This window comes from Schistocerca americana, chromosome 11, assembly GCF_021461395.2.
Source record: "Schistocerca americana isolate TAMUIC-IGC-003095 chromosome 11, iqSchAmer2.1, whole genome shotgun sequence".
Classification (NCBI taxonomy): Eukaryota; Metazoa; Arthropoda; class Insecta; order Orthoptera; family Acrididae; genus Schistocerca; species Schistocerca americana.
Genome location: NC_060129.1, coordinates 56061019 through 56087361, shown reverse-complemented (window position 1 = coordinate 56087361; position 26343 = coordinate 56061019).

Here is a 26343-nt window from a genome sequence, read left to right as displayed (position 1 = left end):
AAAGCATGCTTCCTCTTAAATATTATCGCATATACCGCCCCCTTTCTCACTAAAGCGTAATATTCACACACCAAATAAAAGCAGACAATTCCACTACACCGGCAAAGTAGAATATGTTGATGTTCGTCATGCGGCGTGAGCAGAATATGAGCTCTAAGTCAGGGGTCAATTACTATGAAAGGGACGATGCTGCTGGGAACAACCGAATGAGAACAACCGATTCAGTTGGAATACAATCGACTCATTCGCTTGTAGTTTTACATATCGGTTGAACTATTCATTCATTCTTTTGACTGAAATTAGTCTGTGGGTGCAACCGAATGAAAGGTTTCGGCACCCTTGTAGATTTTCATATTGACTGGATTACTCATTCTTCCAGAATGAAATTTCCATTCTGAAGTGGAGTTTGCCGTAATATGAAAAGTACTGACAAATTAAAACTGTGTGCCGGACTGAGACTCGAAGTGGGGATCTTTGCGTTTTGCGGGCGAGTGTCCTAGCAACAGATTCTTGCGTCGTCCTTGGGTGGCTCAATCTGCAGACAACCTACCTGTAAAAGGTCTCGGTCTGGCGCACCGTTTTCATCTGCCAGGAATTTCTTTTTTGAGAATATCTTTTCAAGTGGAAAGTCAGTAGTTTTTCTGTTGGTTGTAGCACGTATTCATTCCGTCAGCTGACACCATTCTTTAGCGTTTTCGCTGACCGAGCTATCCGTCTTTCTGAGTGAAACCAGCCTGCTGTGCTTTCGCTAGTTGAACTAAAGCAGTGCTACATTATAGCGCCAGAGGGGAGCCCTACCCCCAAGAGCTAGCTGGCTGACTGGTTTGGGGGAGACCGGCCGGCGAGGTCATCGGTCTCATCGGATTAGGGAAGGACGGGGAAGGAAGCCTGCCGTGTCCTTTGAAAGGAACCATCCTGGCATTTGCCTGGAGAGATTTAGGGAAATCACGGAAAACCTAAATCAGGATGGCCGGACGCGGGATTGAACCATCGTCCCAAGAGGTAAGTGAAGACTCATCTCAGGGGGTATGTAGACGTCAAGAGAAAAAAATCTGTGTGTAATCTTATGGGACTTAACTGCTAAGGTCATCAGTCCGTATGCTTACACACTGCTTAACCTAAATTATCCTAAGGGCAAACTCACTCACACCCATGCCCGAGGGAGGACTCGAACCTCCACCGGGACGAGCAGCTCAGTCCATGACTGCAGCGCCCTAGACTGTTCGGCTAATACCGCGCGGCGATCGCGTCAAGAGAAACATTACACACGTTCGTTTAATTATGTGCTGCGTGGATTAATTTTTCTTTTCATCGTTTAAAACTGATTCATATACTGTTGTGTATTAAGTTCCTCACAGCGCCATTAACGCGTAACTAATTAAGCTCAATTACTACTGGGGTAGGCCTGCCATCACTTGAATTGCCGACACCACACAAAAACTTCGAAAACCCCGGACATCTGGGTCAAATACGATTTTTGTCCCGGGCACACAGTCGCTGTAGACGATACGATGGCCTATATGCCCATATACGGCGGGGAGCGAGGACGTGAGACAGGGATTGTTTCCTTCCTGGCGTTTCAGTGCTGCCACCGCCAGCGGTCGCGCGCCTCCTAGCGACCAGCAGATGCGAATCAAATCACACGCGAGAGCAACGCGGATCTGTGAAAGCGCGTTGTACAGACGTTAAAGAACAAGCGTAGAAGTCATTTGTAGAACCGAATATGAACGTAAATTTAGTCTGTTTTCATATAGGCCAAAGAGTAGAAAGCAAGTGATGTTTACAATATTCGGTTACTTGGCGATCGGGGCAGCGCAGCGGTGCATGCGATCGCCCATTGTCGCCGGTCTCTAATCGTTTCAATAAAGAAGAGTGTTTCAAAATTACCCTTATATCCTCGATCACATAAATATTTCAGAAACAGAGAGAGAGAGAGAGAGAGAGAGAGAGAGAGAGAGAGAGAGAGAGAGTGAGAGGGAGACAAACGTACGGTTTGCGGCATAATGTTGATAACACCGGAATTTCTAGTAGACGCTTGACACAGTTCAGTGTGTTAAGGTCACCAAATTTGTAGACAAATGCGGAACACATTAAAAATCTGATACATCCAAAATGTCTTAATAAAATGTTACAAATGCAAACCATCACTCTCACTTGTTACGAAAGTATGTTCATTTGTATTTTATTACCACCTTCCAAGATGAAGGACAGCGACCAGACATACTGTATTTATCAGCGCTGTACATTTTCTTCAGCATGTCTGTATTCTTCAATAGTATACGGAGACATTTAACTCAAGTTGGGTGATAATTCACTCTAGTCACCGGCCACTATGGCCGAGCGGTTCTAGGCGCTTCAGTCCGGAATCGCGCTGCTGCTGCGGTTGCTGGTTCGAATCCTGCCTCGGGCATGGATGTGAGTGATGTCCGTAGGTTAGTTAGGTTTAAGTAGTTCTAAGTGTTGGGGACTGATGACCTCAGATGTTAAGTCCCATAGTGCTTAGAGCCATTTGAACTATCACTCTAGTCAACAACATTGCTTTCGTAGGTTCTGAAACGAAATGTTTACTCAGTGCTCCATTCATTACTTATTTGGAAAAATGCCCTTTCAGTAGCAAAATTCTGATACAGCTGTAATAAACATCTACTCTGGGATTAATCCTTTTGTAATCGTTAAAGCTGGAACAAACAGGTGTCCCAAAAATGGTTTAAATGGCTGTGAGCACTATGAGACTTAACTTGTGAGGTCATCAGTCCCCTAGAACTTAGAACTACTTAAACCTAACTTAAGGACATCACACACATCTATGCCCAATGCAGGATTCAAACCTGTGACCGTAGCGGTCGTGCGGTTCCAGACTGAAGCGCCTAGAACCGCTGGGCCACACAGGCCGGCAAACAGGTGTCCCAAATGAATTTTGAAAAAATACGTAGCAGATGGAAAAATCGTGACTGTCTCGAAAAAACGGGTGTGTTAGATGACTTGGTGAGGAGGCAGGAGGGAGGCTGGGGGGGGGGAGGAACAGGTGCCACATATCGTCGCCTCAAATTCGTGAGCCGCCTGTAGCACACAGAATGCCCAGGTGGTGTTCCAGTTCAGTGTCCAGCCCAGAGTGCCACCGTCCACGTGTGCTGATGCTGCTCTGAAGCGAGCTCGCAGTTCCTGCAGGTCTCGCCCAAACAAAAGAAATTTAATAGGTTCTGCAGGACCTGGACGTCAAACCATACCACACTAGGTGCCAACAGCTGGAGGTGGCCAAAGGGGAGGGGGGAGGGGGGGGGAATAGGGGAAAAAATCACCTTTAAGTGTATGTGAACATTATGCAGCACCGGTATAACTATTCCCATTTCTGAATTATACATGATCAAAGTTGGGGAGATAATTTTGGAACATACTGTAAGTTTATAGTATAGTGTCTAACCACACTTGCCTCTGGGTTTTTAATGGACTAGAACGAATGAACTACCAATGCACCAGTCCTCATTTGATGAATTTAACTAACGTTTATTACAATATATTTATTACCACTTAATCAAACTTCCCCAGACAGGAAAAAAAGTCTCGGTTCCGCTGGACAATTGCGTAAAAATCCCTGCAGTATAAGCTCTAGATGTCCTCCAACCCGAGACCAATCCCAACAACCCCGATGTTGCAAAATTGTGACTGTCCACTAAGCTAATTAACTGGGTTATAAGTGTGCTAATATTAACATTGCGCGAATACAGTAGTAGTAGTATAGTGGAGTTATGAGCGCAATTTTGATATCAAGTTGATATGCAAATTAATTAAATTGACCAATTAATCGTGCTGCTCCCACCCACCCTGACCCCGACCACGCCCACCAATGCCTCCAGATGACATCGCATGTTTTTCCCAGCTGCTTGTGTGCCTCAGCACCTCCCCCTTCCCTCCCCCACAGCTCCCCCCGACACCAACCTGCCTATTGGCAGATATTTTGAATTTTGGTGGGAATTTCGAATTTTGGCGGGAATTTCTTTGTCCCGGGGCTGTGCTGACAACCCACAACACCCCCACCTCAGAATTGATTGGAAAATAAAATTGTCAGTACCCTTTCTACTACTCGAACCCTTATCCTCTAGGGCGGAATGCCCAAGTGTACCCCGTAACACAATTAAACCAGCAGAAGCGCTTGGAATTGACGGGAAATTAAAAATGGCTGTGCCCTTTCTGCGACTCAAAGCCTGATTCTACAGGATGGAAAGCTCAAGTGTCCCCCCCCCCCCCCCCCCCCCCGACATATTGAACTGGTCCACATGTGGGAAAGGAGAGGAAAGTTAGGTTAGTGTACTTTATTTATTTTCGTCAGGAAACTGACACAAAGATCGATTCTAATTATGCAATTAATCACAAAGATAGGGCCTAATTACACAGCTATATGCAAGTCAGCTTTATTTACCGCCAAAATTCAAACTTGATGTCAGTTCATAGGAAGAAGTGGCAGCCGGGTGACTTAGGTTAGTGGAGGTAGCCCAAGTGAGCTATCTTCCCGCGATTTTCTTTGCTTAGTAGGGATAACTGGGGTGTCGTGCATTATCCTGTTGGAATTTGAACTTCCCGTAATTTTTTTGGAGGGGGGGGTCGGGGGTGTTAGGAAAGTGGAGGTAGCCCAACTGACCTTCTTACTGTCAAAATTCAAACTTCCAGCAAAAATCCGTCATATTGAATGACGTCATCGCCGCCATCTTGGATGACGTCTCACCGTCATCTTGGATAATGGTACTTGGTGTGTAGAAACCCTTTTGTCCCAGTACTGACACCCAGTCACCTTACCACGTTTTAAGTCCGTGAGTTTATGCAGAGCACCTCACTCTGCTCTTTCACGATGTCTAATGACTACTGAGGTCACTGATATGGAGTACCTGGCAGTAGGTGGCAGCACAATGCACCTAATATGAAATACGTATGTTTTTGGGGGTGTCCAGATACTTTTTATCTCATAGTGTATCCGTTTTTTGTGCTAATCCTCCACTACAATGTGACTGATAATGGCAGATATGCAGGGATAAGTCAAAAATTGTAATCCTCTGCATAGTAGCATTTTACTCAACCTTCCAATGCAATACAGCAGCGCTTCAGTGTGATGCGGACTCAAAAATTCTTCGCTAGGTTTGCAGTAGTATGTTGGACTATATTTCTCCAAAAAATTCACATAATTACAATAAATTGTGGGCCAGTGATTTGTGAATACATATCTGGTGCCCAGTAGCAGCCTAGATGTGTTTTATCAGGTTCTCATGAGGTGAATTGGGTGGCCAAGACATCCGTGTTTGTCTCAAACCATTTTAGTGCAGTTCTCGCTATGACATTTTGACAGTTATCCTCCTAGAAGATGCCATCACCAACAGGGAGGACTTCAAGGATTAAGTGGCACATTGGTTGCAGTAATGTTCATGTGTTTCACAGCTGTCATGGTACCTTCAGTTATAACTAACTACATGTCCCATAGCAGTCCAGACAAATGTCACCCACAGCATAAACTGCCTCCATCTTCCTGCTTCTGTAGACTTACACATATTGCAAGCAACCATTCATCTCATTAATGGTGTACCTCAGCTCCATCATTGACATGGTGTAACAAAGAGTGTTGCTTATCTGAAAAGGTGACACATTTCCATTGATTTGCAATCCAATTTTGATGATGCGATTTTCATTTCTATTGTAATTGACAGTGTTGTTGGATCAACCTATGAGAATAAGGCCTTATATGCTTTGAGCACTCTCACTCAACAGTGTCAGCTGAATTGTGTGGTTTTCAACACTTGAGTCTGCACCATGTTGTTTCCATCATCATATTTACCACAGATTGCTGCTCATCTTACTGTACAGAGTGGGCAGACCTCTTATCTTAAAGTTCATTGAAAAGGTGTGAGTTTCTTAAACCTTGTCATCAACCTGTGGTTTCATCATCCATCAGCCAACTTCCTTAGAGGCTATTGTTAGCAATTGTAGCACATGAACAGTCGTCAGATTCATAACTTGTACAAAGCTCATACTCAGGCACCAGGCTGTAATGAGCTGCAATTTGTTTCATTTCATTTATCGTGCTTGTTTACACTTCATATTATCACTCTACCGTGAAGCTAGGAGCTGTATTTCTCTTTGTGTGTTCCAAAGCTCTGTACATGGTGATTATGTAATGGAGATTGGTTTTATACTTCAAATCTTATTTATTTCTTTAGTTTTTTCTACTGTGTTAAAGCAGGACAAAAATAAATTGGAAAATACTACCTGATTTAGAGTTAAATAGTAATTACAATTGTTTGTATAAAACACAAGGATATTTGAAAGAACTCTGGGCATTGTCACTAGATGCTGAACATAATCAAGTGCACATTTTTAATGTAATAAGTAAATATAACAAATGATCTTTTTTTTAATAGCTTTGTTTTTATTTGTCTTCTTTTTAATTGTAACTATTGTGTAGATTAAACAGCGTATATTTTTTGTGATTAAATGTGACTTGTTCAGAAATTTCTCACTATGATTGTATTATATTTCTAAATATTTATTGTTCTGGTCAATTTAAGGTTTCCTGTGTTTTTCTTGCTGATGTAAAGCATGTGGTTCGTTACATTTTGTCATTTCGTCAACCTGAGATACTTGTCATTAAGTGATGGGCATTTTTCATTTTTCAAATGCTTTCAGCTAGTGAAGTTAGAGCGTTTTTATCATTATGGTTCTTGCAACACAATAATGTGTTTCTATCTGCAGTATTACAGTGGCTTTTAAATATATGAATATTGTTGATTTACTTGTTGTTTATGTATTCTTGTCCTTCATACACACATGATAAATTTTGGTCGTGACTGGCATTGAAAATGTATAGATTTTAAATCGTGTAATTTTCCTTATAATAATTTTGTTACAATGCTCAGTCTGGCTACTTATTTGCAGATTTCTGCCTAATTTCCTATTGGAGGATCATTTATTTTAGTAATAATAGAACTGTATGTAGTTTTTTCAGTAATGACTTGCTGAAATGAGAAATATAGTCATTGTTACTCAAGTAAGAACAGAACCTTTAATTCAGAAACTTACAATCGTACTCCTCATATTGAAGTGTAAATTTTGGTACACAACTCTTCCATTTTAACAGTCCTATTGCTCAATATGAGAATATGGAATTCCTCAACAGGATCAATGCAGTAAAATTATGTAGCATATTCAAACAGGATTTTAAATGACAAAATGGACTTCCATTTCAACTGTATTACTTTTTCAATATGGAATGCTATTTTTTGGTATTACTTAGATAACAAGGTTGAAACAAATATTATGAAATACTCATTAATGTCATCATCATCATTATCATCATCATGTGGTGTTCTTGAGCATTTTATGATGTTTCTGTTGAAACTTGGCTGTCAGATGCCATTAGTGCTGTAATAACCATTATCAAAACACTTTTTGTGGACTTTCTAGCGTAATCTGTCATTGGAGTTGCAAAGGTTCACTGTGTGAGAATTACTTTGTAATTGAATGTTAAGTAACCAGTTTCAAGAAAACGTTGTCTATTTCACAGTTATTTATTTCATAAGAGCAACATACATCTACATCATACATGTTGCCTACCTAAATTTGCTAACAAGAATCATTAGCAAATGATAATAACTGCAATTTTTATTTCATAAGTGAGCTCAGAACAACGTGGCACAACTGGATGAAGTACTTCTGTTTAAAGGCAGCATGATCTGTATGATCGAACATCAGTCAAAATATCTTTTGACTAACGTTATTGTTGACTTGAGTCCAAATTGAGTATAAGTTTAGATATTGGCCTTTGCAGAATTGCTGTTCTTTATGTTTGGATATACTTGAGTGAATGGAGTTTGTTGAAAAATGAGACTGGTTACATTTGAAGATGAAGATAACTAATCTTTATTAACATATAATATTGTGAAAATAATTTGCTCATTCATGTTATTCATTTGGATTCTGTGCATAAATGTTTGTTCTATGAAAATTATCTTGTGATTTAAGTTTATGAAGTAACCATTTGTTTAACATGCATAAATTAATTCCTTCATCCCTTCATTAATTATGTGTCAGGAGCAACAGTAATTTAACTTTGGCGCCACGTGAGTTATCCCACTCATATATTAATCCCTGTAAATTTGTACAAAATGGAGCTATAGAGTTGCACATGTATGTAGTTTCATGTCGTTGTTTCCAGTTCATTGCACATGAGAGAGTTGTGAGATTTAGAACTTTGTATGTACAGAAAGGAAGAGTACACTAGTATCCCATTGGGGCAGTTATGTAAGATAAATCTATTTAATTATACTGTGATAAGTTGGTTTTGAACAAATATTGATATAATGCGAGCTATTAGACTTCTTAAGTACCCACAATACAATCAGTAGGCACTATCTCTTCAGAAAGAGTTAAGGCTTCCCCTAAGGCAATAACTTCCCATAAAAATGTATGTTTTATTTGGCTTGAATAACTATCCAGTCGGTCTGAATAACTGTCCAGTGAGAAAGAGATTATTCATTTGTTAGTGGAGAAGAAATGACAGTAGAAGGCTTTTGGTACAGTGATACTAAAAATGAAGCTTATCAAACATTAGATTTTGAATATAATTGATCATGTGTCGAACAACAACCACAGCATAAAATCTCTTCACGTTTAAGGGGGAAATATGCACAACGTGCTCAGTAGAGACCAGTGGCACAGTGTGGTTGTAAAGGTTGGGGAGACTCTTCAGTTATTATAAGGAGACAAAATAGTACAATAATTTAAACAAATGAAAAAAATGCATCAAATAAAACAACAGCTACTACTACTACTACTATCACTACTACTACCACCACTACCACTACCACCGCCACTAATAATAATAATAATAATAATAATAACTAACTTGTTCAAGAAACGATGACAAATTTGTAGAACCCCAGCAGCAAGAGAAGAAGCACTTATATTTTCTTGTACACAAGTGCAATGTGCCTGTCTTTTCTTTCCACGAATAAGTCTATAACTCAGTCTACAAAGATCTGATCACTCGATAGCTCTCCAGGTAGTGTCTTTTCTATGGCTAACGTGCTCAACCCCCCACCCCCCATGAACCATGGACCTTGCCGTTGGTGGGGAGGCTTGCGTGCCTCAGCGATACAGATAGCCGTACTGTAGGAACAACCACAATGGAGGGGTATCTGTTGAGAGGCCAGACAAACGTGTGGTTCCTGAAGAGGGGCAGCAGTCTGGATGATTGACTGATCTGGCCTTGTAACAATAACCGAAATGGCCTTCCTGTGCTGGTACTGTGAACGGCTGAAAGCAAGGGGAAACTACAGCCATAATTTTTCCCGATGGCATGCAGCTTTACTGTATGATTAAATGATGATGGCGTCCTCTTGGGTAAAATATTCCTGAGGTAAAATAGTCCCCCATTCGGATCTCCGGGCGGGGACTACTCAAGAGAATGTCGTTATCAGGAGAAAGAGAACTGGCGTTCTACGGATCGGAGCGTGGAATGTCAGATCCCTTAATTGGGCAGGTAGGTTAGAAAATTTAAAAAGGGAAATGGATAGGTTAAAGTTAGATATAGTGGGAATTAGTGAATTTCGGTGGCAGGAGGAACAAGACTTCTGGTCAGGTGACTACAGGGTTATAAACACAAAATCAAATAGGGGTACTGCAGGAATAGGTTTAATAATGAATAGGAAAATAGGAATGCGAGTAAGTTACTACAAACAGCACAGCGAACGCATTGTTGTGGCCAAGATAGATACGAAGCCCACACCTACAACAGTAGTACAAGTTTATATGCCAACTAGCTCTGCAGATGACGAAGAAATTGAAGAAATGTATGATGAAGTAAAAGAAATTATTCAGATAGTGAAGGGAGACGAAAATTTAATAGTCATGGGTGACAGGAATTCGAGTGTAGGAAAAAGGAGAGAAGGAAACGTAGTAGGTGAATATGGATTGGGGCTAAGAAATGAAAGAGGAAGCCGCCTCGTAGAATTTTGCACAGAGCACAACTTAATCATAGCTAACACTTGGTTTGAGAATCATGAAAGAAGGTTGTATACATGGAAGAACCCTGGAGATACTAAAAGGTATCAGATAGATTATATAATAGTAAGACAGAGATTTAGGAACCAGGTTTTAAATTATAAGACATTTCCAGGAGCTGATGTGGACTCTGACCACAATCTGTTGGTTATGACCTGTAGATTAAAACTGAAGAAACCGCAAAAAGGTGGGAATTTAAGGAGATGGGACCTGGATAAACTGAAAGAACCAGAGGTTTTACAGGGTTGCAGGGAAAGCTTAAGGGAACAATTAACAGGAATGGGGGAAAGAAATACAGTAGAAGAAGAATGGATAGCTTTGAGGGATGAAATAGTGAAGGTAGCAGAGGATCAAGTAGGTAAAAAGACGAAGGCTAGTAGAAATCCTTGGGTAACAGAACAAATATTGAATTTAATTGATGAAAGGAGAAAATGTAAAAATGCAGTAAATGAAGCAGGCAAAAAGGAATACAAACGTCTCAAAAATGAGATCGACAGGAAGTGCAAAATGGCTAAGCAGGGGTGGCTAGAGGACAAATGTAAGGATGTAGAGGCTTATCTCACTAGGGGTAAGATAGATACTGCCTACAGGAAAATTAAAGAGACCTTTGGAGATAAGAGAACCACTTGTATGAACATCAAGAGCTCAGATGGAAACACAGTTCTGAGCAAAGAAGGAGAAGCAGAAAGGTGGAAGGAGTATATAGAGGGCCTATACAAGGGCGATGTACTTGAGGATAATATTATGTAAATGGGAGAGGATGTAGATAAAGATGAAATGGCAGATATGATACTGCGTGAAGAGTTTGACAGAGCACTGAAAGACCTGAGTCGGAACAAGGCCCCCAGACTAGACAACATTCCATTGGAACTACTGACGGCCTTGGGAGAGCCTGTCCTATCAAAACTCTACCATCTGGTGAGCAAGATGTATGAAACAGGCGAAATACCCTCAGACTTCAAGAAGAATATAATAATTCCAATCCCAAAGAAAGCAGGTATTGACAGATGTGAAAATTATCGAACAATCAGTTTAATAAGCCACAGCTGCAAAATACTGACACGAATTCTTTACAGACGAATGGAAAAACTAGTAGAAGCCGACCTCAGGGAAGATCAGTTTGGATTCCGTAGAAACACTGGAACACGTGAGGCAATACTGACCCTACGACTTATCTTAGAAGAAAGATTAAGGAAAGGCAAACCTACGTTTCTAGCATTTGTAGACTTAGAGAAAGCTTTTGACAATGTTGACTGGAATACTTTGTTTCAAATTCTAAAGGTGGCAGGGGTAAAATACAGGGAGCGAAATGCTATTTACAATTTGTACAGAAACCAGATGGCAGTTATAAGAGTCGAGGGACATGAAAGGGAAGCAGTGGTTGGGAAGGGAGTGAGACAGGGTTGTAGCTTCTCTCCAATGTTATTCAATCTGTATATTGAGCAAGCAGTAAAGGAAACAAAAGAAAAATTCGGAGTTGATATTAAAATCCATGGAGAAGAAATAAAAACTTTGAGGTTCGCCGATGACATTGTAATTCTGTCAGAGACAGCAATGACTTGGAAGAGCCGTTTAATGGAATGGACAGTGTCTTGAAAGAAGGATATAAGATAAACATCAACAAAAGCAAAACGAGGATAATGGAATGTAGTCGAATTAAGTCGGGTGATGCTGAGGGAATTAGATTAGGAAATGAGACACTCAAAGTAGTAAAGGAGTTTTGCTATTTGGGGAGCAAAATAACTGATGATGGTCGAAGTAGAGAGGATATAAAATGTAGACTGGCAATGGCAAGAAAAGCGTTTCTGAAGAAGAGATATTTGTTAACATCAAGTATAGACTTAAGTGTCAGGAAGTCATTTCTGAAAGTATTTGTATGTAGTGTAGCCATGTATGGAAGTGAAACATGGACGATAAATAGTTTGGACAAGAAGAGAATAGAAGCTTTCGAAATGTGGTGCTACAGAAGAATGCTGAAGATTAGATGGGTAGATCACATAGCTAATGAGGAAGTATTGAATAGGATTGGGGAGAAGAGAAGTTTGTGGCACAACTTGACCAGAAGAAGGGATCAGCTGGTAGGACATGTTCTGAGGCATCAAGGGATCACCAATTTAGTATTGGAGGGCAGCGTGGAGAGTAAAAATCGTAGAGGGAGACCAAGAGATGAATACACTAGACAGATTCAGAGGGATGTAGGCTGCAGTAGGTACTGGGAGATGAAGAAGCTTGCACAGGATAGAGTAGCATGGAGAGCTGCATCAAACGAATCTCAGAACTGAAGACCACAACAACTCAACAACATCAACGCGCTCAAAAACGACAGCCGGATGTTGGACATTGAATTCCTTAAATAATTCTTCACTCGATGTGCATTTTCAACTTCTGGCGGCATAATGAATAATTCTTGATTCGTTTAAGAGCACTCATGCTTCATTCACTTGTTGCTGTAGTTGCGGGTAGGGTCAAGCCAAACGCAGGAACTTCGAAGATTCTTCATAAATGGAATCTAAATCATTGTTGACAATGTACTTAAAGAGGATTCTTTGAGGTAAGTGTTTTTTCTCATTATCGTTTATGTTACACTGTTCACTTTCAAGTTGTTCTTGTTTGAAAAAAGAATACTGTTCTAATAATTGAAGCAGTTTCAACTTTTGGAATTCTTTTTGATAGTTTGTGAAACACTTTTCGTTTCATTCCATCTGAACAATTTGTAAATCCAGTATCTCGTAAGTTCGTGCCCTGAGAGATGTCTTTTGACTGTCACAGAATGATAAGTTGCCATTAAAACACAAGCTTCATTTAATGCATTCATTAGCGAATGTTTCCGTTCTTAATTGTCGTTAAGTTACCCAAAAGAGTTTATACTTCGCCGTGGCAAGCAGTTATACTGACAGATTTTTACTGAAGAACATTAAATAGATGTTCAACATAAACCAAGCACCCTCGGTAGAAGCAAAGCAAGTAGACAAATGTAGGATCATACATCCGTTGTTTCATTCCCACACCACAGCTCAAAGATTCTGGGTCCCACTGAGAGTCTGTATCATCAAATATACAATTAAAAACACTATATAGTCCTGATAAATGAGTAGATGTTCTTGAAACTGCCCTGGAACGAAAGTTCTGGCGAGTGTTGCTTGCAGGTGGCAGTCTAAATCCTTTCTCAGTTAGCAATATAGTTCGTTCTTATGATTTGCTGAAAAACTAATGGAATGCAGTAAGTTCACTTACAAACGTGCATACCTGTCGGATGGTTTTGGAGGCATGTAAGAGCACCAAATTCAGCTGGTGTGCATAACAATGAATAAACAGCGCATAGAGGCAGAACTGCTTCACCAATTGTTGTAGTCCTCTTTCTCTGCCCGCCATTACTGAAGAGCCATCATATGTTTGACTAACCACTTTTCCTTCCACATTCTGTTCTTTCAATACTGCATGAATAATGTTTGACAAACCTTCAGCAGTTTTATCTCCAGAAACATTGTAAAATCCAGCGAATCTTTCCTCAATTCTGTCTGCAATACAGTACCTGAATATTATACTCATTTTACTCTTGCATGACACGTCTAATGTTTCATCAGCCTGAATCGAAATGAAATTGCTGTTCTGAATATCAGATTTTACTTTCTCATTAACTTCCAAAGTTATCATTTCTATTACATCATTCTGTATATCTGGAGAAGTTTCTTTAAAGGTTGAAGATGATGACAGATGGTCTCGGATTAACTGCTCTCCTTGAGCTAGTAAATCCAACAATTCCAGATAGTTACCTTTGTTGCTGGAGGATTCGTCCTCTCGATGGCCGCAAAAGGCTACTTCTTGTTTACAAAGAAATACAATTGCCTCAATAAGACGGGCCAATACTCTTCTGCTGGATGCAGCTTGTTTGTTGTATTTTATTGCTGCAGACGAGCGGCTTCAGAAAGGGCGTGCTCAATTCTACTTTTGCCCAGTAACTGAAATGATTCTTTGTTCTGCAGGTGACGTTTTCATATCTGATGCTTTGTGCTTTCCTGTTAAAGTTCTTTATTGTACAAATGCCCTCATTGCATCATTCATTTTCACCACCAAACACAAGACATATATAACAAAATAATCTGTTATTAACTGCATTCGCAGTTAGCCAAGCATACTTTTCGTACCAGGCTGTCTGAAAAACGACTTTTGTTTGGCTTAACTTGAAACTACACCGAGTATAAGAGTAGGTCATTTGTCATTCAATTCGCACTTTTTTGTCGTACGGTAATGTAGAAAAAGGCGTTTTTTATAAAAATTCTATAAGTGTTCAGTTGCTGGCTCACTCATGTTGGCGACACAACGAAAATATGCACTAAAATCACACAAGAATGACTATGAACACAAACTGCGCGACTGTTCACTTCCGTGTTAAAAGTCAGCATAGAAGCGGCAAAGACTATCTCGATACCTGCTAGCAAATGCAGCGCACCGGCCATCGTGGAAGGGGAAGTGGAGGGGAGCCGAGAATGCCACTAACGCTCAGGGGCACACAGTCGGGAAAGGGGAGGGAGGCGGAGACTGAGAGCAGTCGAGTCTCAAGCAGGCAGACTTACCAATACTCAGGGTGCGGCGGCGCGGGCTACAAAACTGATGTCTTCGCACATTTAGAGCTCTTAGTAGAAAGTTGTTTATATTTTTGTTATGAATTACTACTGCATCTTTTTTAACCATGAATACTGGGGAGACTAAGTCTCAAAGTCTCCCCTCACGCTACGCCACTGGCTAGAGACTCAGTCGGACATTCCTTCTGATGAGAACAAGAGGAGTTGATGGAAAATACCAGCACTCTGTAAGTGAAAACCTAGCAAACACCCAAATGAATGATGGATAGCAGCAGCTTCAGGTGTAGCGCCAAAATAAGAAAAACTCTGGAAACACCAGCATGGAATCTCTTTCCTGGCAATTTAGGATTTTGCTTTCCTTTTTTGGACCCTCTTTGACATATCCTTCAATGTTTTGGTGAAGTTCCGTTACCAGTTGTCCATTTCTTTAACACATATGTGTTTATCCAAGAAATATTAACCCAGGATTGCCCCGTACACTTCACCTACGTGAGGAAACTTCCATACTCTCCTGAGTTGTTGCACTCCAAACTGAAAATCTAATATCGTTGGTTTCATCCTTATTTCCTATCCGATGTAACCTACAACATGATGGGTTCAAGCACCTCTTACATAAGGGGTCCACTCACCACAGACACATGACCCCTGTGTCTGACAAGAACTTATGCTCTCTTCTATTCATTAGGCCATTTAAAAAACACTCTGACTCTGCTAAGGTCTTCCTACCACTTAAACTTACTGAGAACGCTGTCCAGCATATTTGGAGTTCCCATATGTGTTTAACAACTGATTACCTCACTCATGCCCATTTTGCTTCTTATTCATAGTCATATTATCAGTGCCCAACTACTCCACTCCTCTTACATTGTCTCTGAATGTAGCACAAACAGCCATTTATATATCAGCAGAAAGGATATTTCTTTTATCCCACACTCATCTCACTACATCTATCACTTCGAACCCCTTATGATGACAGCCAGATCTTTCTAGTTTTCTGTATGTACGCTCCTCGACAAATTGGGTTGCAGACCCCTTAGGTAGGTGCCCAGTACCTTATGCTCCTCTTCCTGCAGAGGTTGGCAGCCTTGCACCAATCGAGACGTGCAGTTTTTGCACTGAAGATAAGTTATCTAGATTGTAATGACAGATGTTTTAGTACAGATTACTCACTAAATACGTGCCCTAGTGTGATTTTTAAGTTTGGTGTTAAAGGTTTTACTTTTTATGTAAGATTCCAGAAAACGCAAAAATATCGAGTTGTTATCGTACTATATTCCAGAAAAAGCAAAAATATCGAGTTGTTATCGCACTTTTTTCTACGTTTTGGTGCAGTAAACTGAAAAAGTCCCATTTCGTCATAGAAATGTAAGTATAATGCGCCCATTATTATTAAGTGCATGTTTTTGTAAAGCTTCGTTAATCTTAAGTTGTTCGATTTAGAAGCTTTTGCGCTACCAGTTTCTTCACACAGAGTATGCGTACATTAAAGTTCCGTTACAAGATACATTCTGTTGTGAGTAAGTTAATTAACATACAGTGCAGTTACTGAGCGCTGAAGTCGTGTTGTAAGCGGAAATAACAAAACTTTTTATTTTATATCATACACCAAGCGCCAATTTGTATGCCTAATTTTTGCGGCTCATAAATAACGAAAATTCATGGAGTGTAAAGTGAGTTAAGCTTTAGAACTGTGTTTTAAAACGTGGAAAGTATGGATGCTGCTGTACGATAGTCAGAGAGGGATTGGTACGTTTTGGTTGTGAGTTGGAGTTTCAATTAAGTGATTGTAGTGGGCTACCTGAATGGGGAACTCAAAGAGGATCTCCCATGAAACTGTAGGCTCTGACAAAAAAATTGGAATTAGATAGGATGAAGGAAGGGGGGGGGGGGGGAATCAAGGAAATGGGTAAGATAACAAGCAATGGGTGAAAGGGGAATAACTTTCCAACTTTTTAATCTACATTCAACATTACACTACAAAATAAATTTGATTTGCTATCTGAAGTTGTAAGGGAAGAACCTCATCCAGTTGTAAGTCACTATTTTTGCGCTTGAACCTGAATCAGAAAACGTGAAACTGGAATTAGATAGGATGAACGAAGGGGGGGAGGGGAATCAAAGAAATGGGTAAGATAACAAGCAATGGGAGAATGGGGAATAGCTTTCCAACTTTTTAATCTACATTCAACATTACACTACAAAATAAATTTGATTTGCTATCTGAAGTTGTAGGGGAAGAACCTCATCCAGTTGTAAGTCACTATAGGGTGCAGTAAAGAAACTAAGAGTAAGTCAGTACCGAAAGAGAACAGGAAGAAAAGTGTGTTGTTGTTAAGTATTAGCGATGGGAGGGATGTTTGCCAACTGGTAAAGGAAAGGACAAATAAGGAAAAGGGTGCCAGGTTAGAAGCATTTAGATGAGTTGGGAGCTGCCTGACTAAGGATGGTAATTACAGCTTCAGAGGTGACCTGGATGAAATATGAGTAGCAACTGCACACTCAAATCTGAGTGTTTTGGAGGCTCTACAGCACCATGGCCAGGCATGGGTTGACACTGCTGTGAACAAGCTGTTGCTGGCTGAAATGAAACATCAGATGAGCACAGTGCCAGTTGCTACAGTTGGGAAATGGGGGTGTACTAGAAATCTGACTAGGAGAGGGAAAGAGAGGTTAACTAAGGTTCTTGCAGAAAATTTATGAGTGCCCACCGTCTCACAAAGCAATATCCTTGTGGTTACTTGTGTCAGAGAGATATCGTTTTTATGTTAGAATCAGAATTCAGACACCCTGTTTTGAAACAAGTCAATATTGCATCAAAACTCCACAAAATGCTTAAGAATGCACAGAAAAAAGGGTAGCTTATTTCCCCAAGACTCAATCTTAGATCCATTATTGTTCCTCAGATACATACATCATTTTCCATCTAATATACAACAATCAGAATTAGTCCTTTCTGCAGATGAGGCTAGAATTTTAGTCTGTTAAAGCATACACACAGTGACAGATGAATGGTAAATGAGGTTCTTAACAGTATCATTGGTTGGTTTTATCTCAATGCTCCCACCCCCAATTTTGAAAAGACACAAGAAATTAATTCTGGACATGTGTGGTACCACACTAATGACAAGTCTAGCACATGGTGAGGAAATAGTAAATAGGGTTGAGGCTTCAAAATATTTAGATGTCCATATTGATGCAAATTAAAACTGGGAAAAGGTAATATGGGAACTCCTAAAATGACTTAGACGAACCACATTTCCTCTTACAGTAATTGAAGATCTTGTGGAGAGGCAAATCAGTAAGCTGACATATTTTGTATATTTTAATTCAATAATGTCATATGGAATAATGTTTTGGGGTAACTCATCTTTAAGAAAGAAAGTCTTAACCGCTCAAAAACGTGCTGTAAGCATAATATTTGGTGCTCACCCATGATCATCATGTACAAAATGTAAATGCCATTTGGCTAGGGCCTCCCTTCGGGTAGACTCTTCACCTGGTGCAAGTCTTTCGAGTTGATTCCGCTTCAGCGACTTGCGTGTCGATGGGGGTGAAACGATGATGATAAGGACAACACCCAGTCCCTGAGTGGAGAAAATCTCCGACCCAGCAGGGAATCGAACCTGGGCCGATAGGTATGACATTCCATCGCGCTGACCACTCAGCTACCAGGGGTGGACGTCATCATGAAGATATATGGTGAAGGAGTTAGTCATTCTGACCACTGCTTCCCAGTATGTTTATTCCATCTTGAAATCTATTGCAGTTCAAAAGTATCAGTGATGTACGTAATTACAATACCAGAAAGGAAAATTACATTCATTATTCCACATCAGGGTAGTCTTTAGCATAAAAAGGGGTACACAGTACTACAACTAAAATGTTTGATAATTCACCCAGCGGCATAGAATATGTGACAGATAAGTAAGTCAACTTTGAAAATAAACTGAAAAAGTTTCTCCTTGACAACCCATTTTCCTCCACTGAAGAATTTCTGTTATTGTACTGTGTGAAAGGTGATGAGTAGGAATTACCAACTCATGTCTATATATTTAATGCTACTACTATGTCAGCTACTACTACTACTATTACTACTACTGCTATTACTACAAATACCACTGCTAGTACTACTACCACTACTAATACTACTGTTAATAATAATAATAATAGTAATAATAACAAAAAGCTTATAAATATTCAGTATGTATCCATATTTTCATATTAATTTGCTACATAAATGTAGAATGGTCCATTACACAACAGTACAAAATATCGTGCAAATGATCGATGTGACGTAAAATTAAATAACTTATTTGTTTTGTTATTTCCTGTCAAATCATAGATATTAGCATTACTCTTCTTTATCCTCTCGACAAATATTACTACTGAGTCATTTTGCCTCTGTGGACACCTCACTCAACCTATTTCGGTTCTTACAGTGCAGCAAAACACCTTCTTTCAGTTGTTCAAACAAAAACACATTTCTTAAGTTTTCATAATACATCATGTAAGTCTTTGCTTCTTCCGCTAGTTTGGTCATCTGCAACACCTGCTCATCTCTCAAAAATTTAGCTTTGTGGTTACATCTGTTGTCTCATCTAAAACGTTGCTAACAAAACTGGCATTAGCTGAATATAATGAAGGAGATGTCAAACTGGAGGAAGCACTATCTTCTTTCACGCCAGCTGATTCTGCATCTCTGTATTGTCTGATTTTAGCTGAGATACTTGATCTACAAAAGACTATGCAGACTGCTGTGCATCATAGGATGCACCTCATATGGAGGACACTGCTTCCACAAGATCATAACGACATATTCGCAGGTCTCGCCCTCGTGGGCAGGCAGCTGACAGCCTTGAGAAACATCCACCATGACGAGAGTGAGAGCTAAAGGGTGGATTGGTTCCACCAGCCAGTCACGCCCACCCAAAATCCGACCATGCCCACTCCTTGCTCTATGTCAGACCCTCTCTATCAGTGATCTTGGGCATACAGTGAAGCACACACAGCTACCCCACCACTGATATCATCAGCCACACCCTCTCACTATACAGCATATAGTTTCCATGTGTCTTCTGCATCACTCACTGCTATGCATCCTGACTGTCGCCCAATGTAGATCTTCACACATTAACCTCAATCTCACAGGCTGGGTTCATCTGGTTCCACATACGACTCTCACACATCCACCACAGGGGGTCGATGTTTTACCACATCACATACAGAACATAAAGGAGGAACTGACCACAACATGACGCCATTTCAACTGCTGTCATTTGCACAATACCCCTTCAATTATAGCTGGCAACTTACGGAGTCCCTTCCTAATGTGAGCTCAATGCAAAAATGCCAGACTCTGTGATAGCTCCTTTGTTTACACCGGCTTCAACAATGGCCCAAAAAGGTTGGTACTCAATATTCCTGGGTCAACATGGCCGCCAGCCAAACATGGATGGCCGACGCACGTTCTGAGTCTATCAAAGTTCACATTTACTAACAAATTAGCGACTCACATCAAAGGTACTGCTCCCTCAATGTAGCCTTTCACTTTGATCAGATCAAAGTTACTCTGGCCTGCATGGCCTCCACATCTCAATATCCTTGTCTTGACACCCCAATCCTGTCTTTTCAATGGCATCACCAGCATCCCATGTGGATACACTGGATGCTTCTCATGCGAGCCACAGCTATACCACTATTTCAGTGCTCATACCACGCCCACCACTACTTTGAGAAATGGTCCAGTCATGTCTCACACAAATGACAGCCATGGTAAACGACTGGACAAGTGCAGATGCACAGTATCATTCCAGAAATGGTCGTGTCGAGTCTTGAGAAAGAGACTGTCACAGAATGACCGGTCATGTACATCTGAACGTACGACATCCTTCGTCCCTGACCTCTATTCTCGTCCTCCCTTCAGCGCTCTGCACTATAGGGCAGAGACTGTGTGGGGTCACCCACAGCGACATATGTCGTTAATGTGCTGTGAGTGCAATAATTGAGAATTGACCAGAGATTTCAGTTTGTCCTTAGCATCTATGGTGTGTTTTTCCCGTGCATACAGTCACTCAACATGGTGTAAGTCTACCGTACCATGTTATACCTCATTTATATCATATCCATACCATACCTGATTTCCACCTAGTAAAGCGTGTTACTAGAATCCCAGATTTTATTTTGTCCCGCCATGTGTTTCTGTTACTCCCATCGTAAGCAAATTCTCTCAGTTATCTGTTTTTCCTGCTGTTACAAATTATGTGTGGTTGATATTTCCCGCATTTTACGCTTTTGAACTCAAGGCCACATGATCCCATAACTGATCTGCAGTGAACAGCTAACAGTTTTCTTGACAACTCAGTCGTCGTTGTGATGGTAAAATTACGTTCCTTTGGTTGTAACACGTGTTCATTTGTGTTATGTGAGAAACATAATGTCTTCAGAATGAGAATTTCACTCTGCAGCGGAGTGTCTTGTTTAAGTATGTAATTACAAGATAGCAGTTTAATTTATGAACGGAAGGCAATCAGTAACTGTCAAACGATTTTGTTGTATACTACAAGAAATTTGCCATAACTGTTTGTTCAAAACTAAATGCAACTTCTTACTTTAACACCTGGTTACTAAGTAAACCAATTTTTGAAGTAAAAAATATTAGCATCGCATGATTTTTCCGATATATGGTACACTACGTATTACCATTTCGTACTGCTGCACCACAGAAAAATTCGGCACATGAATTGTGAATCCTTAAAATTTTGTTCCTACTGTAATCTAGTGCCAGTAAGGCGTCTGTTCTGCAGTCTTGCGGGATATGAACTGCCTTCCACTAAGGCTGTAGCAGCCACATCTTTTACATTTAGATGTGTTGCTCATTGGCTCGTAATTATTCAGAGAGTAGATGGGTGATGATACGTGGGGAAAAATAATTTATAAGGTTTATTGAATGTATTAGTGGGTTATTTGTGTTTCAGGCGTACTTTGAGAAAAGTAATGAGGATAACAACGTTGTTCTGCTTGTGTAGATCAGTGTGATCATCCTAACAGATGTTCAGTCAGACTTTCAGCTCCGTGCAGTCATCACGTGATTTTTGACATCGCTATTAGTGAAATTGTGTTCTCGTTGTGTTTCAAGAAAATGGAACAGCGAAATTGCAACAATACACCTTCAAATTCTGTGTTAAAATCGGGGAATCCGTTAGTGTGACCTCTGAAAAACTGAAACATGCTTATCAAGAGCACAAGTTTTTCGCTGGCACAAATCATTTTTGGAAGGCTGAGAACATGTTGAAGATCACCCTCGCTCAGGGAGATTTTCGACTTGAAAAACTGACGAATTTGCGTGTACTCTTGTGAGATTGGACCGACGTTTAACACTAAGGGAGAAGGGTCAACTGCTCAGATACCTTCAGTGAATTTCAAATTCTGACCGAAGTTTCGCACACGCGAAAAGTTTGTGCCAAAATGGTGCCAAAAAAGCTACACATCTGAGCAGAAGTGCAATCGAAGAAACGTGTGCGTTGATATTCTTGAAGGGATTGCCAGTGACCATGAATGTTTCAGCTGTGTTATCACAGGTGATGAATTAGAAGCGAGACAAACTAAGACATCTCAACCCTAACAAATTCGAATGAACAAGTCACATAAAGGATTTGTTGCTCCAGGACAAATCAGCAACCAAATGCTTTACAAAAATGTCCTTGAAAGGCTTATAGAAAGGGTGAAGCGAGTCAGACTGGACACTGAAGACTAATGAATGCCACATCATGACAATGTGCTATATCACCCAGTCACTTCCATCACTGGTATTTTGACCTGAAAAGGCATTCCTATTGTTCCACACCCATGATATTCACCTGATCTAAGCCCTTGTGACTTCTTTCTTTTGCCAAAATTGAAAAATGTCTTAAAAGGACGTCATTTTGAGACACTGTAGAACATTCAAAAGACTGTGATCAGCATGTTAAATCAGCTGAAACGTTTCAATGTTGATACCAAGACGCAACAGTGACTCTACCAGAGGGAACTGCTTTGAAGATACTATGAAGAGGACAATATTGATGTATGAAAAAAAATCTTGGTGCATAAAAAAATCAGTCTTAATACTTTCCTCAAGCACCTTTTAATTAGAGTAGAAGTAAAATACGCAAACTGGTAGAAATAATGTGCTGCTGCTACTACTGCAGAGTCTGTTGCTGCTGCAGCAGGGCAAGTGCAGGTGTTAACAGAGGAAAATTTTCGCCAAAAGCAGGAACATGAGGACCTCCTTTCTAGATATGAGGCTCTGGAAGCCGGTTAGAGGAAAATAAGGCAGAGTTTGGGATAACTTCTCCTTTTGATCCAGCAGTAGTCACACTTATTAATCCCTTTTGGGAAAAACAGTGGAAGATGTGTTTTTTTTTCATTAATGATATTCAAGCTACTGCCGCAATGAGCGGTTGGTCAGAAAAAGTTACCCTCTGTGTGGCTAACTTACGTTCAACAGGGAAGCCAAGGCGTGTGTGACATAGCATGAGATCCTCAGTAAAGCACAGTCATTTCAGCAGTTCTCTGCTGGACTGTGCCGGCGTTACCAAAAACAAAATAGCGGCCAGTTTTCTCCTGAGAAGCTTAGGATTTTGAAACGTAATTAGTCAGTGGAACAATTTTCAGACAGAATTCTGAAAGTCAATGCTTAGACCTATGTTTCTATCCAGAATGCAGAGGCGAATAACGTGTTACTGCAGGAGGCAGAAAACAGGATGCTAGACGTTTTGTTGCGCAGAATTCCCGCAGAATTGCCACTAGAGGTTCATATTGAGAATGTGAGTGATTTAACAGCAGCTCCTAGAATCGTCACTCAATTGCAGGATATTTTGGCATGAAGCAATGGGTAGATCGCTGCACATTCGCTTCTGAGGTCAAACGCTACTGGTGTGGACCAAAGGGACACATGCAGAAACAGTGTAAACATCCAGTGTTACTTGTATAGGAAAGTGGGCCACTGAGTGTCTGACTGTCGGAATAGAAAGAATGGGAAGCACTATTCAGAAAAGCAGCCGTTGAACTCAAACAGGTATGCTTCAACTATCTGAAATCAGTTCTGATAGACCGTAAAACCGCCCAGATAGAATGCTGCTTATTGAATTTAGATAGTGGTGTGCAACAGAGATTTATTGTAGACACAGGGGTGCATGTTTCCATCATCAGTCTGGACCTAGTGAGTAGGAGGAGACTGAGACCATCACAATAATTTTATCTTGGATAGGTGATAGTAGTGTTGAGTCCTTGGCTATGATGGTACTTGAGTTTACCATTGAGGAAAGTACGAGGGTTATTCCAAAAGTAAGGTCCGATTGATTGCCAAATTGAAACCACAGTGAACATCAGAAATGTTTTACTTGTAACAATTAGCTACAACTTTCAGCTACTTCTCTACGTAGTCGCCGTTCTGACTTAGACTTTTGTCATAGCGTTGTACCAACTTTTCAATAGCCTCATCATAGAAGGCAGCCGCCAGTGCTTTCCGCCAATTCTCCACGCTGGCCTACACCTCGTTGTCTGTGTCAAAATGTTGTCTTCAAAGACAGCGGTTCATGTGACCAGAGATGAAACTCAGGGGGAGACAATTGCGGACTGTATTGTGGGTAATCTAACATTTCCATTTGAAAACGATGCAGGAGCATCTTCATTGCCCCTGCAGAATGCGGCTGAGAATTGTCGTGAAGACGAAACAGCACGACAGTTATGTAATGTTGGCTGCATAGCTTCAGGCGAAATTTCTCACCAGGCCCTCGTACTTGGCGGCAGACACTATTTTCTAGACATCTTTACGCACTCACTGCGAGCTCAGAAATGAGAAGAGCGACGTGATGCTAACTGGGGTTATACTAGAGACACTACCCAACACATCTGTGCAAAGCTTTATCGGATTTTCATAGTCGTTTCCATTTCGCGACCGATCGGACCTTACTTTTGGAATAACCCTCGTATGTTTACAGAGCATATAGAAGGTTTGCCATGTGGCTGAAGGATACTCAGTGATCTTTCGACTGGATTTTCTCAACAAACGTCATACAAGGACTGATCTTTGTCAATGCACAGTTGATCTCAGTGAAACTTTGTTTCGGTTGGGTTATATAGTTGCAAACGAAGCCATGTTGCAAGGCTCACCTGTCTTGAAGGTGTTGCCAACTTAAATGCAGACGGGTTCATTAGAGATTGATCAACAGGACAAAATACTGGCAAGTACAGAAAAGGAAGTGAGGGTTTCAGTGGGTACAGATTTGCCTCGTGGGACTTCATACGTAGCTGAGCCAGTCTCAATTAATAAAGATTTGGATGGTTCAACAGTTTTGTACGAGAACTCAAACAGGTAAGCTTTTGTATGAGAAGCAAAACGTGCATGAGGAGTGTTAATGGGACATGTATGGTTCCAGTTAGAACAGATAACTTTGGCAGAGGTGAAATAAGCCTAAAGAAAGTTATAGCTGTAGCAGTATTAGAGGAGGAAGACTTCTGTAGATCAAGTCTGGATGTAAACCACAAGCAAAGAGTTGATCCAGCAGTGTCATGTGAAAGGTGGGTCACTTGATGGGCAGTGATTGCTGTGGAAGAAGCGCTGTGGATGTTTAGCGACTTGTTTCGTACATATGGGTGATTACTAGCAGTTCCAGTAACTTAGCATCACATACCAGCATGGCATAGAACACCAATTTATAGCAAACCACATGGCACAGCGAGACATTTACAGTCGTTAATAGAGGAGTTCATTGAACAGCAACTACATAATGGGACCACAGAACCTAGTGACAGTCTCTGAAGTGCAAATATCCTAATCTTCCCTCATAAATCATTGGTTGGAAAGAAGAAATATAAGTTTCGCTGTGGTTATCGGTTTATTAACGCATAGACCATTACAGATGCTTATCCAATCCCTAATATTAGAGAAACCTTGGATAATTTCGATCAGTATCTTTACTTACTACAATGGATCTCAAAAGTGGTCACCATCATGAGGAGTAGTACTTGAGGATAAGACAAAGACAGCATTTACCACATCATGTGGTCATTATCAGTATAAGCAGATGGCATTTGGTTTTAAATTGTACGTGCTACTTTGCAGCGGTTATTAAAGGGTTAAGGCCTATGACCTGTATGGTCTATTAAGATGATAGTCATGTGAGACGATTGGAGGGTGTTTTTAGTACATTACAGTTAGCATATATGACAATGAGCATGGAAAAGAGGCATTTTGCTCAAACTCGAGTTAGCTATCTGTGTAAGGTGTTTAGTGAGTGTTTTCTGCAAGCTGATCCTCATCTTTCAGAAGCAATTCTGAATTTTCCAATAATGCAGGCGACCAAACAGGTACACTCATTCGTTGGCTTGTGCAAATACTACCGTAAATTTGTAATTTCGTAAAATTAGCAGAATATTTGAACAGTTTATTCAAAAAGGGTGTAAAGATTCGGTGAACACAGGAATGTCAGCAAGCATTCGAGAAAGTGAGGAGTCATTGATTTCGGATTTCATGCTGGTTTTTCCAGATTTTGAAAAGGAATTCATCCTCTCTTGTGACGCTTCTCAATGGGCAGTTCGCTGTAATTTGTGTCAAATGAATGATGGACAAGAACACCTAGTAGCAGATGCTTTGAGAAAAGGAAGTGCTAGCAGTGGGTGTTGGACACTAATCCCTATACACCAAATGGAAAGAGAAGAACTTCTTGACCAGATATCA